The sequence below is a fragment of the Loxodonta africana genome, chromosome 10 (assembly GCF_030014295.1).
Source record: "Loxodonta africana isolate mLoxAfr1 chromosome 10, mLoxAfr1.hap2, whole genome shotgun sequence".
In the NCBI taxonomy this organism is placed as follows: Eukaryota; Metazoa; Chordata; class Mammalia; order Proboscidea; family Elephantidae; genus Loxodonta; species Loxodonta africana.
Genome location: NC_087351.1, coordinates 118,883,202 through 118,889,321, shown reverse-complemented (window position 1 = coordinate 118,889,321; position 6,120 = coordinate 118,883,202). Strand labels below are relative to the sequence as shown.

The 6,120-nt window shown below is 46.5% G+C and overlaps 1 protein-coding gene across 1 annotated transcript in view; it reads left to right on the top strand.

Moving 5' to 3' along the window:
• Positions 1-214: 214 nt before the first annotated feature.
• The window catches only part of GPR132 (G protein-coupled receptor 132), a 22,344-nt gene continuing 16,438 nt past the window's right edge, over positions 215-6,120 (top strand). Inside the window, exon 1 of the mRNA XM_023546612.2 lies at positions 215-374. The gene's annotated coding sequence lies outside the window, so the exon portion shown is untranslated. The remainder of the gene's footprint in view (positions 375-6,120) is intronic.

Genomic DNA, 6,120 nt, shown 5'->3' with positions numbered 1-6,120 from the left:
CAAGTCACTGGTGCAGTTCCCCACCCCCCCACCCCCACCCCGGGTGTCCTTCCAGTCTGTCTGGGGAGGGCATGGCCAGCTGTCCACCTCATCCCGAGCTGGGGGGACCCCGAGTGAGAGCAGGTTGGGTATTGTCAGCACACAGAGAAGTGCATCTGGGGTGCTTCCTGCCCCCGCCTCCAGGAATGTGGTGAGGCGGTTTTGTCACTACCAGCGAAATGACACCAGTTTGCCAGAGTCTCACTTTGCTCTGCGCTTAGGGGGGTTTGACAGACAGCTCGCTTCCTGAAACCCTCAGTGGGGCTGCAGAGAGGGAGGCAGGCATGAGCGGTCAGAGCGGGCAGAGGAAGACCCAGGGCTGGCCCCGAGGACAGGTGGGTGCCTGGAAGCCTCCGTGGTTTGTTGGCCTAACTGTAGGGGTGGTGGGGCTTGGTCAAGGGCTCCTACCCTGGGATCCCTCAGGAGAGAGAGCCCAGGGGCACGGGCCCACCAATATGGGTTTAGGAGAGAGGACAAATGGCTTCCATCAGACCCTCAGGCCTTTACCTGAGGCTATCCTATGGAAGCCCCTTGCCCCTGGTGACCATCCAGGGGGCTGGGGTCCCAGAAGGCCAGCTTCTGAGGCACTCAGGGACATCTGTGGGAGCCGTGCTGTGGTGGATTCTGGGCATAGGGTGGATAGGGAATGAACAGCCAAGGAGACATGTGGGGACAGGAGGAGGTGCAGGTGGATGGCAGGGCCAGCTCGGTCATGCATGTTGTCCTCGGGCGGGTGTCCATCGCTGCGGCCAGCACAGTGCAGACACTCAGTAGACCGCTGGGCACGTGAAACCAGGCTGGACCCTCTAGGTGGGTGATCACTGGGGACCTTTGGTGTCTCTCTTCCTAGCACGGGGGTCTTCAGGGTGAAGCGAGAGGGCAGGGGTGGGGTGCGATTAGAACTGAGAGCAGCCAAGGAGCATCTGAGGGAAAGTTCGGCCTCACTAGTAATCAAAGAAATGCAAATGAGCTTTTTATTAAAAGATGCATTAAAAAATCTATTGAATCAGGGAAAATAAAACGTTGCTCTTTAGAAGTTTTCACTGCTGTTGGAAGGGGGCCGTACAACAGAGATCCCCAGGTCCTCCTTTCTGGAAAGCACGTGGGTTTGCAGAACTAGAAGCTTCCTTGTCGTGCCAGCAACCCTGAAACCCCCTCCTCATGCAGGCAGATGCCAGGCCAGGCCTGCACCTGGGGTAGGGGAGTGTCATGGATTGAATCGTGTCCCCCCAAAACATGTGTCAGCTCGTTAGGCTGTGATTCCCAGGATTGTGTGGTTGTCCTCCATTTTGTGATTGTAATTTTCCTGTACGTTGTAAATCCTAATCTCTACCTGTGGTTAATGAGGCAAGATTAGATTATGTTAAAGAGAATTAGGGTGGGATTGTAACACCCTTACTAAAGTCACATCCCCCATCCAATGTAAGGGGAGTTTCCCTGAGGTGTGGCCTGCACCACCTTTTATCTTACAAGAGATAAAGGCAAAAGGAAGTGAGCAGAGAGTTAGGGACTTCATACCACCAAGAAAGTAGTGCTGGGAGCATAGTGAGGCCTTTGGACCTGGGGTTCCTGCGTGGAGAAGCTCCTAGTCCAGGGGAAGATTGACGACAAGGACCTTCCTCCAGAACCCACAGAGAGAAAGCCTTCCCTTGGAGCCAATGCCCTGAGTTTGGACTTCTGGCCTACTAGACTGTGAGAGGATAAATTTCTCTTTGTTAAAGCCATCCAGTTGTGGTATTTCTGTTATAGCAGCACTAGATGGCTAAGGCAGGGAGTGAGAGGTTGGAAACAACCTGAGGTGCCCAGCTGTGCAGACATGGCTAAAGGAATTACAGGAAACTCCTCCGATATGCAACGAGATGGGAAAGTGCGCCCTAAAGAGGCCGCATGAGAAAAGGCAGGATAAGGACAGCGTGTGTGGTAGGCACCCGGGTCCATTTTCACTCTGTACTTAAATAAAATAAAATATTAAAATGACCCATTGTCGTCAAGTTGACCTGACTCACAGCTACCCCACGTGTGTTAGAGTAGAACCGAGCTCCATAGGGTTTTCAATGGCTCAGTTTCTGGAAGTAGATTGCCAGGCCTTTCCTCCATGGCACTTCTAGCTGAATTTGAACTGCCAACCTTTATTTTTTTTTAATTGTGCTTTAAGTGAAAGTTTACAGTTCAAGTCAGTTTCTCATACAAAAACTTATACACACATTGTCATGTGACCCTAGTTGGTCCCCTACAATGTGACAGCACACTCACCTCCACCCTGTGTTCCCCGTTTCCATTCAACCAGCTCCTGTCCCCCCTCTGCCTTCTCATTTCGCCTCCAGACAGGAGCTGCCTGCATAGTCTCATGTGTCTGCTTGAGGTGAGAAGCACACTCCTCACCAGTATCATTTTATGTCTTATAGTCCAGTCTAATATTTGAAGAGTTGGCTTCGGGAATGGTTTTAGTTTTGGGCTAACAGAGAGTTCGGGGGCCATGACTTCTGGGGTCCCTCCAGTCTCAGTCAGTCCATTAAGTCTAGTCTTTTCACTAGTGTTTGAGTTCTGCACCCCACTTTTCTCCTGCTCCGTCAGGGACTCTCTGTTGTGTTGCCTGTCAGGGCGGTCACTGGTGGTAGCTGGGCACCATCTAGTTCTTCTGGTCTCAGGCTGTTGGAGTCTCTGGTTTATGTGGCCCTTTTGTCTCTTGGGCTCATATTTTCCTTGTGTCTTTGGTATTCTTCATTCTCCTTTGCTCCAGGTGGGTTGAGACCAATTGATGCATCTTAAAAGGCCATTTGCTAGCTTTTAAGACAGCACTCGCCACTCACCGAAGTGGGATGCAGAACGTTTTCTTAATAAACTTTGTTATGCCAATTGACCTAGATGTCCCCTGAAACCATGGTCCCCAGACCGCTGCCCCTGCTGCTCTCTCCCTCAAAGTGTTTAGTTGTATTCAGGAAACTTCTTTGCTTTTGGTTTAGTCCAGTTGTGCTGACCTCCCCCTGTATTATGTGTCGACCTTCCTTTCACCTAAAATAATTCTTGTCTACTATCTAATAGGGTCGCTATGAGTTGGAATCGACTTGAAAGCAGTGGGTTTGGTTTGGGTTTTTGTTACTGTCTAATTAGTGAATACCTCTCTCCCTCCCTCCCCACCCTCGTAACCATCAAAGAATGTTTTCTTCTGTGTTTAAACCTTTTCTTAAGTTCTTATAATAGCAGTCTCGTACAATATTTGTCCTTTTGCAACTGACTAATTTCACTCAGCATAATGCCTTCCAGATTCCTCCATGTTATGAAATGTTTCACAGATTCCTCACTGCTCTTTATCGATGCGTAGTATTCCACTGTGTGAATATACCATAATTTATTTATCCATTCATCCATTGATGGGTACCTTGGTTGCTTCCATCTTTTTGCTATTGTAAACAGTGCTGCAGTGAACATGGGTGTGCATGTATCTGTTCGTGTGATGGCTCTTACTTCTCTAGGATATATTCCAAGGGATGGGATTGCTGGATGGTATGGTAGTTCTTTTTCTAGCTTTTTAAGGAAGTGCCAAATCAATTTCCAAAGCGGTTGTACCATTTGATATTCCCACCCGAAAAACCCAGTGCAGTCACCAGCAGTGTATAAATGTTCCAATCTCTCCACAGCCTCTCCAACATTTATTGTTTTGTGTTTTTTTGATTAATGCCAGCCTTGTTGGAGTGAGATGGAATCTCTTTGTAGTTTTGATTTGTATTTCTCTAACGGCTAATGATCGTAAGCATTTCTTCATGTATCTGTATAGCTGCCTGAATGCCTTCTTTGGTGAAGTGTCTGTTCATATCCTTTGCCCATTTTTTTTTTGGTAATTTCTTGTTGTTGTTGAGAACGTACACAACAAAACATACACCGATGCAACTGTTTCTACATGGACAATTCAGTAACGTTGGTCACATTCTCCAGGTTGTGCAACTATTCTCATCCTCCTTTTCTGAGTTGTTCTTCCCCCATTAACGTAAACTCATTGCCCCGTAAGGTCTCTTTCCTTTTTTTTTTAAAGGTCAGGGGCTTTTGCACCCCCCTTTTAATTTTTTTTATTGTACTTTAGGTGAGAGTTTACAGAACAAACTAGTTTTTCATTAAACAGTACACATAGTGTTTTATGACATTGGTTAACAACCCCGCAATATGTCAACACTCTCCTTTCTCCACCTTGGGTTCCCTATAACCAGCTTTCCTGTCCCCTCCTGCCTTCTAGTCCTTGCCCCTGGGCTGGTGTGCCATTTAGTCTCGTTTTGTTTTATGGGCCTGTCTAATCTCCGGCTGAAGGGCGAACCTCAGGAGTGACTTCATTACGAAGGGTGTCTGGAGGCCATACTCTCAGGGTTTCTCTAGCCTCTGTCAGGCCACCAAGTCTGGTCTTTCTTTTTGAGTTAGAATTTTGTTCTACATTTTTCTCCAGCTCTGTCCGGGACTGTCTATTGTGATCCCTGTCAGAGCCATCAGTGGTGGTGGTAACCCGGCACCATCTAGTTATACTGAACTCAGTCTGGTGGAGGCTGTGGTAGATGTGGTCCTTTAGTCCTTTGGTCTAATCTTTCCCTTCTATCTTTAGTTTTCTTCATCCTTTCTTACTCCCATAGGGGTGAGACCAGTGGATTATCCTAGATGGCTGCTCACAGGCTTTTAAGACCCCAGACGCTACTCACTAAAGTAGAATGTAGAATATTTTCTTTGTAAACTATGTTATGCCAATTGAGTTAGATGTTCCCTGAGTCCATGGTCCCCACAGCCCTCAGCCCAGCAATTTGGTCCCTCAGGGAGTTTGAATGTGTCTGTGGAGTCCTTTGGCCATATTTTAATTAGGTTATTTGTCCATTTGTTGTTGAGGTTTTGCAGTATCACGTAGATTTTAGAGATTAGGTGCTGATTGGATTTGTCGTAGTCAAATTTTTTTTCCCAGTCTGTGGGTTGTCTTTTTACTTTTTTGGTGAAGTCTTTGGTTGAACATAAGTATTTGATTTTTTGGATCTCCCAGTTATCTAGTTTCTCTTCTGGTGTTTGTGCATTGTTAGTAATGTTTTGTATACTGTTTACGCCATGTATTACGGCTCCTGACATTGTCCCTATTTTTTCTTCCATGATCTTTATTGTTTTAGATTTTATACTTAGGCCTTTGATCCATTTTGAGTGAGTTTTTGTGCATGGTGTGAGGTATGGGTCTTGTTTCATTTTTTTGCAGACGGATATCCAGTTATGCCGGCACCATTTGTTAAAGAGACTGTCTTTTCCCCATTTAACTGACTTTGGGCCTTTGTCAAATATCAGCTGCTCATATGTGGATGGATTTATGTCTGGATTCTCAATTCTGTTCCATTGGTCTGTGTATCTGTTGTTGTACCAGTACCAGGCTGTTTTGACTACTGTGATGGTATAATAGGTTCTAAAATCAGGTAAACTAAGGCCTCCCACCTTGCTCTTCTTTTTCAGTAATGCTTCACTTCTCCGGGGCCTCTTCCCTTTCCATGTGAAGGTGGTGATTTGTTTCTCTGTCTCATTAGAAAATGCCACTGGAATTTGGACTGAACTGCCAACCTTTAGGTGCACAGTTGAGTGCAACCTGCTTGCACCACCCACATCAAAAACAAAACAAAACCCGTTGCTGTCGAGTTGATACCAACTTATGGCAACCCTATAGGACAGATTAGAGCTGCCTGCAGGGTCTCTAAGGCTGTAAATCTCTTTTTTTTTTTTTTAATTTTTATTGTGCTTTAAGTGAAAGTTTACAAATCAAGTCAGTCTCTCTTACAAAAATTTAGATACACCTTGCTATATACTCCTGGTTGCTCTCCGCCTAAGGAAACAACACACTCCTTCTCTCTACCCTATTTTCCTGTGTCCATTCAGCCAGCTTCTGACCCCCTCTGCCTTCTCATCTCCCCTCCAGACAGGAGTCTCCCACATAGTCTCACGTGCCTACTTGATCCAAGAAGCTCACTCCTCACCAGTATCATTTTCTATCTTACAGTCCAGTCCAATCCCTGTCTGAGGAGTTGGCTTTGGGAATGGTTCCTGTCTTGGGCTAACAGAAGGTCTGGGGACCATGACCTC